Consider the following 12457-nt stretch of genomic DNA (forward strand, 5'->3'; position numbering starts at 1 on the left):
GACAAAAGAGATGTTCCTTTGGCACCGTCTTACGGTGTTTATATATCCCAACTCATTCGCTATGCCCGTGTCTGTAGTGACGTTCTGGATTTCAATGAGCGTAATCTATGTATTACTAGTAAAATATTAAGTCAGGAATTTCGTTACCACAAATTACTTAAACCTACAGTTTGACATTGCACAAGGTCATGTTTTTCTCTGACTGTTAATGACGTCTTTACACTAAATCCGTTGGATATTTGATGTGTACTGATTGATATTTAAGTCTTAGATACATCATTTATTTTATTAGTTGTTATTGGCTTTGAACTAGCTGTCAGTAACTGCGAGTACTCTCAGATCTGTGCTTAGTGTCTTTTTGTTGTGGGGATGTATACGTACCCGTCCACATCCGCTCTGTGTTTTTGTTAGATGTATTTCTATTTGTATCCATCTGATGAGTGAAGCCTTTTTCAACTGATTTGTATGATTTGTTCTTATGTTGTACTTTTACACCATTGTCCCAGAATAGGGGAGGGTTGAGCGCTTACAAACATGTTTAACCCCGCCACATTCTTTATGTGCCTGTCCCAAGTCAGGAGCCTGTAGTTCAGTGGTTGTCGTTGGTTCATGTCTGTCATATTTGTTTTTCGTAAATTGTTTTGTTATAAATTAGACCGTTAGTTTTCTCAATTGAATTGTTATATATTTTTCATGTCGAGACCTTTTATAGCCGACCATACGGTATGGGTTTTTTTTCATTGTTGAAGGCCGTACGGTTGCCTATAATTGCTAACATTCACTTCATATGAACTTTGGGAGATATTTGTCTCAATGGCAATTATACCACATCTCCTTACTTTTATTTTGTGTTTTAACTTTAAAATCTTTGAGTAAGTGGACAATGTATGTCAAATATGTTAATATCAACATGTTTCTGTCATCAAAAAGACACCACAAGAAAATATTATGCACCAAAGTGCCATGCTTTTATAAACTTTTTATTTATAAGGCAAATGTACATAATTTTGGAACGCTCGAATAACTTAATAAATCATTTTTGCAGTTTCAGAAGTCAAATAATGGCTCTTAACGTACCTCTTCCTTTAAAAATGGCAGATGTTTTAGGTGAATAATTATATAAATAAATTAAGGGGTAATTTTTTATTCACCATGAATTATTCAATCTACTTCTACAACATAATAGTAAATAAAATAACGTTTGTGGCTATTGCTGTTTCCCTCCTTTTCATCGGATGACATGATAGCACACAGGCATGTTAATGCAACGATGGCTACAAGAATGACTGCAGACCAGGCAGACACCCACCAACTCCAACCAATAGTGTAACTGTCCAGCCAAACAATTATTGTCGAAGCAATATTCAATATCTCTACAATGATAAAATTGGAGGTGTAAAATAAAAGAAACAACATATATGAGGTGAAATCTGGATATATGTGTCTGTAATGTATTAATTTTGTGTAAAAAGTATATTAATATAATGTTATTAAAATTATCATATTCGTCTTTAAGAACCTGAACATTGGAAGCTCGCTGTTTCTTTATATTTCATAAAATGTACAATGCACTACATTGCATATTGAATCTCATAATTGATCGTATCGAGAAAAATGATATTAATTTTTATCATTCAGGTCAAAGTTGTTTTTTCTAAATGACCGTTACAAGTCCCTTCAAGAAATATATTTGCATCATTAAATGAATATATTTGATTTATATTTGAAGACATTTGAGTATTCCGAAGGAGATGGTATGTAAACCAGAAATTACAAACAACTTCATTTATATATATATATATGTATATGTAATAGAAAAGCAAAGTACATTGTATATTCATATATTTGTTCTGTTTTATTTTTCTCACAAATTGCATTATATTTACTTTAAGGACACGATTCATTGTTGGAGACTATTTTATGTACATGTTCTGAAGTTTTTTAGTCATGTTTTTATTGCTTTATATTCATGTACATAGTTTACCTACAGTTAACAAATTTCCATAATATTATAAAATTTATATGGTGCTTCTTCAATAGTTTACCTGTAACTGCAAACAATAACATTGCTCCTGTCTTCATTAATGTTTTGTTATCATCGCATACATGAGCCAGGACAAGTATCAAAAGAACCAATACAACAATGTTCCCAAAAATTATGGTTACTAGAAATGTCAGCGTTGTATTACAGTTCCCTCCTCAAAAAAAGTATATGGTCATACAGTTGAATAATATATATAACGTTAGTACTTAATGGAAATTGAAAATTTTTAATGGCTCCTTAGCACATGCATTGACTATACTTTCTTCGCCTTATTAAGTATCAATTTCATCGTTTGGAATTTTCAAATCTAAATGAATAAGCTTTCAATTAAAATAATTCAAATCCTGTATCATTTAATCAGGAGTATGAGCACAAGATTTTATTCTGAAAAAACATCTTGTGGTGTAATGACCTTACCATTTTCAGTGTTGATTTGTTTTTGAAAATGGACCTCATAGGAACTGTCTTTTTCGGAGTAGGGACTTTTGATAAAGGTCCTCTTTTCCTTGGTATATTGTTATTCATAAAACATGTTGCTAATAAACTTAATTCCATCTCATATCGATAGATTATGTTATCTCGAGACAAAAGTTGGTACAGGGTTTCTGTCATAGATGTGTTAAAGTTTAAGAAGATTATCACAAAAAGACCTAAACAGAACAGCCAAATTCGATTTGATATAGCAACAAGAAGATGCGGTATAATTGCCAATGAGTAGACCATCCATCAAAGACCAAAAGAAGTAGATGTAGCCAAGTAGTGATCACGGTACGGTCACCGTACATCAACAATTACCCGAAAACCCAAACCGCATAGTAAACTAAAGAAGGCCATAAATAATTCAAACGAGAACACAAACGCTCTAATCTGTGTACAAAACAAGAAACGAAACAAATATGATGGAAGGCAACCAAAGACAACCACTAACTTGGGTCAGCCACATACAGACTGTGGAGCATTTAAAACGTTTGCGAGCGCTTAACCCTCCCCTAACATTAAACAATTGACTAACAGCACAAAATATGAGCAAACTCTTAAATCAGTTAAAAGAGCTTGACTTATAACATCGATACAAAGCACAAAAAAACTAACAAAAAGACTCAAGACACAAATGACCAATCTAACAGTACTCTAAGTTACTGCAACTAGTTAAAAGCCGATTACAATGGTTCCCAAAATAAAATATCAATCAGTATACATCCAATGAATTCGTGTCATTTAAGTGGACAGTCTTTTAACGATGTTCAAATCCCGTAAATTGATTAAGAAGAGACAAATTAAAGTAACAGACAAAAACTGTCTCTTGAACTCCAAAAGGAGCGAGACCAGTGCGACGATAAGGTAAGGATCACGTGCTATGCATGCATCACGCGCTATATGAATTCACATTCAGTCAAAATGTCTCAATCGAGAATAGGCACAATCGGTAAAATGACAGTTCATACGACTATACTGGCATCTAAAGATCTAAGACCGCGAAAACATGTCGCAAGTGAGTTGAGACACCGACACAACCTATCAGTCAACCAATTTGTGATGGTGACCGTTAAACTTATGTAGTGTCAATTTCAGTCGTTCATCCTTATAACTCCAGATCTGTGGGAGCAGTTTTTGTGTAAGGATTAACTGAGATATGTAAAACGCCACGCGACGGAGCAGAGGGTAAGTATTGGGGAATTGACAATTGGAAAGTTGGAATCATCACGTTTGTCATAGATTTTAGTTTGAGGTCGGCCGTCCGCGTAAATATCGAAGGAAAGATGAAGATATGCAGCAGACCTATACAGATATGTAAAGAAGGCATAAACAGTCTGAGAAAAACATGCCTTTTACAATGCAAAAATTTACGTATTAACAGGATGTAGGACCGTAACTGTCCATATCTGTATATCCAAACATACTCAGTTATGTTTGAATTTTTGATAATAGAATCGATTTTTGTACCGATAGTAACAATATTCAAAGACCTTAATACAATGTTAAATATTGATAATTTTTTCGAAATTATTTATTCATAGTTCATAGAATAAATAAAATAACATGGATCGTTTCTAAATTAAAAGACTATGTAAAACAACATCATCATGACAATTAAAATGTGATATCTTGTTTGTGATAAGCTTTTCTACAGATACACCCAAAATTTCCAAACCAAATTTTTTGATCAATAAAAGAATTTAGTAAAGGTTTTAAGTAAATTGTGATAAACTTTACCCATTGGAATAATAAACTTAGTTATAGAACAATACATAATGTAATGATGAAGGAAATTACAGATTTTAGAGATTAAAAGATATTTATGCAAGTTGCTTGTTATTTCAGCTTACTGTTTGTTAGTCTACATTTTCCACTGTCGTCACATCCAAAAAACAATCCCTGGTTAAAACATGTCTCGTTGTTTGAATTAGTAATGTTCGGATCATAATTTTTCACACACTGTATATCCCAATATGGAGAGAAGAAGCCAACTATTTGCAACAAAAATATAATTGAAAAGAGAATTATGAATATTAAAAACCCTGTCCCCATGTTGGCCTTTGTAGTTGCTTGGTATAACTTCGAATATTTTAAACAGAACGTTGGTTTTCTACTTCACCAAGCAACACTCCTTGACATTCGCTTTAGTACACTCTGTACACACTCGTTATTAAAACATGTTATAAACACTGTGACATGTAGACAATATTATATTACGGAAGAGTTTGTTTGTAAATTATTTCATCTTTTGTTGCAGAAATTAAAACGCAATTCATTGAAATGTTTGTAGAGTTGAACTTATAGTTTGGATGTAAATAAATCACGTAATGATATGGCCTTCCTAACTTTACATATTTTTACCTAAAATGTATATATATTTTAAAATCCCAAATTTGTAAGTATTGATGGTTGTATTAAAGTTACATTGTATGTACATACACACATTTTTACTAGAAAGTTCGATCGTTTGTAATATTGCGATACACTTTTCATCTTGTGACCTTAGTATTTATCCGATCAGCTTTCAGTCACGCAACGATTCTATATGTCTTTCAAATATGTCCCTGTATGTCAATAACTTATCAGTTAAATAGACGACTTTTGAATAAAACAAGAGAGATAAACCTGACATAAAACAACAACTTTCACCCTGTAATGTCAGCTGTTTTGTCATGATTGCTTTGAAGATATTTTACTTTCTTCAATGGTTGTCAGAATCGAAATGTTCTAGTGTTTAATGCAGGCACCATACTAAACTAGACCATACTCTATAGGGAATATATTTCTGTTGTAAAGTAATTCTACGTTTGTTGACTATGGTGATCCATCTAGCCTGTTAATTGTTTGGTACGTTTAGGTCGGATTCATACCTTGACTTAAATTGTGTTCAGAAGATGGCAATGAACTGATGTGATAATCAAAAATGATGTTTCCCAATGTCTCGGTTGACCGTAAAGACACTTGTGTCCCAGATAACCACAACCCGTTTCCCATTCCTCTTCTCTGATATATCATTGAAAGCACATTCTTGTTTTACTTTACATAATTATTTTTCGAGTTGTATCTTGTTAAATGCTTAAATGTTTTAGAATACCTGTGTTCCATCCATGCTGTTGAACACTTGTGATAACTTTTTACGAGCTATTTCAATTGAATGCCTAATTTTCAAAGAGTCTTAGACTTGTGTTCATGATTTTACCCCACTTTTTGCTTGCAATTAGTTTTTTGTCATCATCAGCCACTCAATTTTGTTTGGGGTTTTCAAAGCAAAACAATTAATAGTTTTCAATGCAGAGATATTTGTTATCAAAATACATTTCGTTTTCATCGACATTACAATGTAACTGTCATATGGTATTGATTTTAAATCATGAATGATTCAGTTTTTAAAAATATCCATTGTGTGCTTGTAGATTTAGATATTAATGAGCGATGGGATTAGGAGTTGAAAAAGTAATATGCATATTGTATGTATTCGATGCTTGCTCATTATATAATAAACCATCGCTCAGAGCCGACTGGTGTAGACAGCCAAAGTGGGATAACAACATACATTAGAAATTGATACTGAACACGATATAAAGGGTTTTTTTTCTGAAGGAGTGAAGGAGTTACATGTTGGGTTTTTGTTTGTTTCTTCCGTGTCGGCTTTTTATATATTTTTTTATCTTATCTTTTAAGAAGTTTATGTGAACTTCATTAATCAACACTGCAGTATTTTTATTGTGAATCCTAAAAGCGATCGAGATGCGTACATATAACTAAGGAGAATGTTTGTTTTTCGTAAATTGTTTTGTTATAAATTAGACCGTTAGTTTTCTCAATTGAATTGTTTCATATTTTTCATGTCGAGACCTTTTATAGCCGACCATACGGTATGGGGTTTTTTCATTGTTGAAGGCCGTACGGTTGACTATAATTGCTTACATTCACTTCATTTGAACTTTGGGGGATATTTGTCTCAATGGCAATTATACCACATCTCCTTACTTTTATTTTGTGTTTTAACTTTAAAATCTTTGAGTAAAATGGACAATGTATGTCAAATATGTTAATATCAACATGTTTCTGTCATCAAAAAGACACCACAAGAAAATATTATGCACCAAAGTGCCCAGCTTTTATAAACTTTTTATTTATAAGGCAAATGTACATAATTTTGGAACGCTCGAATAACTTAATAAATTATTTTTGCAGTTTCCGAAGTCAAATAATGGCTCTTAACGTACCTCTTCCTTTAAAAATGGCAGATGTTTTAGATGAATAATTATATAAATAAATTAAGGGGTAATTTTTTATTCACGATGAATTATTCAATCAACTTCTACAACATAGTAGTAAATAAAATAACGTTTGTGGCTATTGCTGTTTCCCTCCTTTTCATCGGATGACATGATAGCACACAGGCATGTTAATGCAATGATGGCTATAAGAATGACTGCAGACCAGGCAGACACCCACCAACTCCAACCAATAGTGTAACTGTCCAGCCAAACAATTATTGTCGAAGCAATATTCAATATCTCTACAATGATAAAATTGGAGGTGTAAAATAAAAGAAACAACATATATGAGGTGAAATCTGGATATATGTGTCTGTAATTTATTAATTTTGTGTAAAAAGTATATTAATATAATGTTATTAAAATTATCATATTCGTCTTTAAGAACCTGTACATTGGAAGCTCGCTGTTTCTTTATATTTCATAACATGTACAACGCACTACATTGCATATTGAATCTCATAATTGATCGTATCGAGAAAAATGATATTAATTTCTATCATTCAGGTCAAAGTTGTTTTTTCTAAATGACCGTAACAAATCCCTTCAAGAAATATATTTGCATCATTAAATGAATATATTTGATTTATATTTGAAGACATTTGAGTATTCCGAAGGAGATGGTATGTAAACCAGAAATTACAAACAACTTCATTTATATATTTATATATATATATGTAATAGAAAAGCAAAGTACATTGTATATTCATATATTTGTTCTCTTTTATTTTTCTCACAAATGGCATTATATTTACTTTAAGGACACGATTCATTGTTGGAGACTATTTTATGTACATGTTCTGAAGTTTTTTAGTCATGTTTTTATTGCTTTATATTCATGTACATAGTTTACCTACAGTTAACAAATTTCCATAATATTATAAAATTTATATGGTGCTTCTTCAATAGTTTACCTGTAACTGCAAACAATAACATTGCTCCTGTCTTCATTAATTTTTTGTTATCATCGCATACATGAGCCAGGACAAGTATCAAAAGAACCAATACAACAATGTTCCCAAAAATTATGGCTACTGCTAATCCAAAAATTCTACTGTCTATAACTGGAAAATATATATTTTCATCAGGCCACAGTCACTGAATATGGAATTACAAACCTATTGTACATTTTCAGCTAAATCGCTGCATCATAAATAAAATTCATAATTATCGTCAATTTGGGTCACATTAACCACCAACACACAACTCTTTTGAAAAAACGGACATACAAACCAAAAAAAAAAACAACAACAAACAACACATGGTATAGATAGATTGACTTAATACAGTCACTAAATATGTTGGGGTTAAACCAGTTTTACCAATGTTGAGTCGGGTAGTCCAAATTTAAATTTTTCGTGCGTTTTCGATAAATGTACTGTACCAAATACCAAACAAAATTAATAACAGATCAGAGATATTTTTGTACAAGACGGGTTAGCAGGAACAGTTGACCCTTCCGGAGCACCAGAGTTTAAAGCATTTTTTTATAAGGGTTCGTGTTATCTAATATTTATTTTATTGAGTAGCGAGTTGTGGACTGTTCGTAGTTTTTCATTTACTTTGATTTTTCAAGTTTTTCTTTGACATATGGTTTCCTATTTGCTAAGTTATATATATCAACCACATTTTTTTTAATTCTCTTTTGCTATTTGATTACACGAATAGACACCCTTTTGTTTGACATGGTGCCAAAAATAATGGGTAGCAGTTCCTCCTGTTACTAGAAATGTCAGCGTTGTATTACAGTTCCCTCCTCAAAAAAAGTATATGGTCATACAGTTGAATAATATATATAACGTTAGTACTTAATGGAAATTGAAAATTTTTAATGGCTCCTTAGCACATACATTGACTATACTTTCTTCGCCTTATTAAGTTTCAATTTCATCGTTTGGAATTTTCAAATCTAAATGATTAAGCTTTCAATTAAAAATAATTCAAATCCTGTATCATTTAATCAGGAGTATGAGCACAAGATTTTATTCTGAAAAAAACATCTTGTAGTGTAATGACCTTACCATTTTCAGTGTTGATTTGTTTTTGAAAATGGACCTCATAGGAACTGTCTTTTTCGGAGTAGGGACTTTTGATAAAGGTCCTCTTTTCCTTGGTATATTGTTATTCATAAAACATGTTGCTAATAAACTTAATTCCATCTCATATCGATAGATTATGTTATCTCGAGACAAAAGTTGGTACAGGGTTTCTGTCATAGATGTGTTAAAGTTTAAGAAGATTATCACAAAAAGACCTAAACAGAACAGCCAAATTCGATTTGATATAACAACAAGAAGATGCGGTATAATTGCCAATGAGAAGACCATCCATCAAAGACCAAAAGAAGTAGATGTAGCCAAGTAGTGATCACGGTACAGTCACCGTACATCAACAATTACCCGAAAACCCAAACCGCATAGTAAACTAAAGAAGGCCATAAATAATTCAAACGAGAACACAAACGCTCTAATCTGTGTACAAAACAAGAAACGAAACAAATATGATGGAAGGCAACCAAAGACAACCACTAACTTGGGTCAGCCACATACAGACTGTGGAGCATTTAAAACGTTTGCGAGCGCTTAACCCTCCCCTAACATTAAACAATTGACTAACAGCACAAAATAAGAACAAACTCTTAAATCCGTTTAAAGAGCTTGACTTATAAGATCGATACAAAGCCCAAAAAAAACTAACAAAAAGACTCAAGACACAAATGACCAATCTAACAGAACTCTAAGTTACTGAAACTAGTTAAAAGCCGATTACAATGGTTCCCAGAATAAAATATCAATCAGTATACATCCAATGAATTCGTGTCATTTAAGTGGACAGTCTTTTAACGATGTTCAAATCCCGTAAATTGATTAAGAAGAGACAAATTGAAGTAACAGACAAAAACTGTCTCTTGAACTCCAAAAGGAGCGAGACCAGTGCGACGATAAGGTAAGGATCACGTGCTATGCATGCATCACGCGCTATATGAATTCACATTCAGTCAAAATGTCTCAATCGAGAATAGGCACAATCGGTAAAATGACAGTTCATACGACTATACTGGCATCTAAAGATCTAAGACCGCGAAAACATGTCGCAAGTGAGTTGAGACACCGACACAACCTATCAGTCAACCAATTTGTGATGGTGACCGTTAAACTTATGTAGTGTCAATTTCAGTCGTTCATCCTTATAACTCCAGATCTGTGGGAGCAGTTTTTGTGTAAGGATTAACTGAGATATGTAAAACGCCACGCGACGGAGCAGAGGGTAAGTATTGGGAAATTGACAATTGGAAAGTTGGAATCATCACGTTTGTCATAGATTTTAGTTTGAGGTCGGCCGTCCGCGTAAATATCGAAGGAAAGATGAAGATATGCAGCAGACCTATACAGATATGTAAAGAAGGCATAAACAGTCTGAGAAAAACATGCCTTTTACAATGCAAAAATTTACGTATTAACAGGATGTAGGACCGTAACTGTCCATATCTGTATATCCAAACATACTCAGTTATGTTTGAATTTTTGATAATAGAATCGATTTTTGTACCGATAGTAACAATATTCAAATACCTTAATACAATGTTAAATATTGATAATCTTTTCGAAATTATGTATTCATAGTTCATAGAATAAATAAAATAACATGGATCGTTTCTAAATTTACAGACTATGTAAAACAACATCATCATGACAATTAAAATGTGATATCCCGTTTGTGATAAGCTTTTCTACAGATACACCCAAAATTTCCAAACCAAATTTTTGAATCAATAAAAGAATTTAGTAAAGGTTTTAAGTAAATTGTGATAAATCAACTTTACCCATTGGAATAATAAACTTAGTTATAGAACAATACATAATGTAATGATGAAGGAAATTACAGATTTTAGAGATTAAAAGATATTTATGCAAGTTGCTTGTTATTTCAGCTTACTGTTTGTTAGTCTACATTTTCCACTGTCGTCACATCCAAAAAACAATCCCTGGTTAAAACATGTCTCGTTGTTTGAATTAGTAATGTTCGGATCATAATTTTTCACACACTGTATATCCCAATATGGAGAGAAGAAGCCAACTATTTGCAACAAAAATATAATTGAAAAGAGAATTATGAATATTAAAAACCCTGTCCCCATGTTGGCCTTTGTAGTTGCTTGGTATAACTTCGAATAGTTTAAACAGAAAGTTGGTTTTCTGCTTCACCAAGCAACACTCCTTGACATTCGCTTTAGTACACTCTGTACACACTCCTCATATATGATTCGTTATTAAAACATGTTATAAACACTGTGACATGTAAACAATATTATATTACGGAAGAGTTTGTTTGTTAATTATTTCATCTTTTGTTGCAGAAATTAAAACGCAATTTATTGAAATGTTTGTAGAGTTGAACTTATAGTTTGGATGTAAATAAATCACGTAATGATATGGCCTTCCTAACTTTACATATATTTACCTAAAATTTATATATATTTTAAAATCCTAAATTTGTAAATATTGATGGTTGTATTAAAATAACATTGTATGTACATACACACATTTTTACTAGAAAGTTCGATCATTTGTAATATTGCGATACACTTTTCACCTTGTGACCTTAGTATTTATCCGATCAGCTTTCAGTCACGCAACGATTCTATATGTCTTTCAAATATGTCCCTGTATGTCAATAACTTATCAGTTAAATAGACGACTTTTGAATAAAACAGGAGAGAAAAACCTGACATAAAACAAAAACTTTCACCCTGTAATGTCAGCTGTTTTGTCATGATTGCTTTGAAGATATTTTACTTTCTTCAATGGTTGTCAGAATCGGAATGTACTAGTGTTTAATGCAGGCACCATACTAAACTAGACTATATTCTATACGGAATATATTTCTGTTGTAAAGTAATTCTACGTTTGCTGACTATGGTGATCCATCTAACCTGTTAATTGTTTGATACGTTTAGGTCGGATTCATACCTTGACTTAAATTTTGTTCAGAAGTTGGCCATGAACCGATGTGATAATCAAAAACGATGTTTCCCAATGTCTCGGTTGACCGTAAAGAAATTTGTGTCCCAGATTACCACAACCCGTTTCCCATTTCTCTTCACTGATATATCATTGAAAGCACATTCTTGATTCACTTTACATAAGTATTTTTTCGAGTTGTATCTTGTTAAATGCTTGAATGTTTTAGAATACCCATGCTGTTGAACACTTGTGATAACTTTTTACGAGCTATTTCAATTGAATGCCTAATTTTTGAAAGAGTCTTAGACTTGTGTTCATGATTTTACCCCACATTTTTGCTTGCTATTAGTTTGTGTCATCATCAGCCACTAAATTTGTTTGGGAGTTTCAAAGCCAAAAAATGAATAGTTTTTAATTCAGAGATATTTGTTATAAAAATACATTTCGTTTTCATCGACATTTACAATGTAACTGTCATATGGTATTGATTTTAAATCACGAATGATTCAGTCTTTAAAAGATATCCATTGTGTGCTTGTAGATTTAGATATTAATGAGCAAAGGAATTGGGAGTTGAAGGGAAAAAAGTAATATGCATATTGTATGTATTCGATGCTTGCTCATTATATGATAAACCTTCGCTCAGAGCCGACTGGTGTAGACAGCCAAAGTGGGATAACAACATAAAT

General features: G+C 32.3%; 1 long non-coding RNA gene across 3 annotated transcripts; it reads right to left on the reverse strand.

Annotated features, from left to right (window-relative positions):
• Positions 1-967: 967 nt before the first annotated feature.
• Positions 968-11084, reverse strand: LOC127725329 (uncharacterized). Of its 3 annotated transcripts, XR_007992922.1 has the most exons (4): positions 10741-11084; positions 7719-7868; positions 6751-7046; positions 968-1077 (listed from the first exon to the last, which is right to left on the reverse strand). It is a non-coding gene; the product is annotated as an uncharacterized LOC127725329 (long non-coding RNA). The 3 variants fall into 3 exon arrangements; XR_007992921.1 differs by lacking the exons at positions 968-1077; positions 6751-7046 and adding an exon at positions 1129-1373 and having other exon boundaries at positions 10741-11074; XR_007992920.1 differs by lacking the exon at positions 968-1077 and having other exon boundaries at positions 6618-7046; positions 10741-11073.
• Positions 11085-12457: the final 1373 nt, after the last annotated feature.

Source organism: Mytilus californianus, unplaced genomic scaffold (assembly GCF_021869535.1).
Source record: "Mytilus californianus isolate M0D057914Y unplaced genomic scaffold, xbMytCali1.0.p SCAF_15, whole genome shotgun sequence".
NCBI lineage: Eukaryota > Metazoa > Mollusca > Bivalvia > Mytilida > Mytilidae > Mytilus > Mytilus californianus.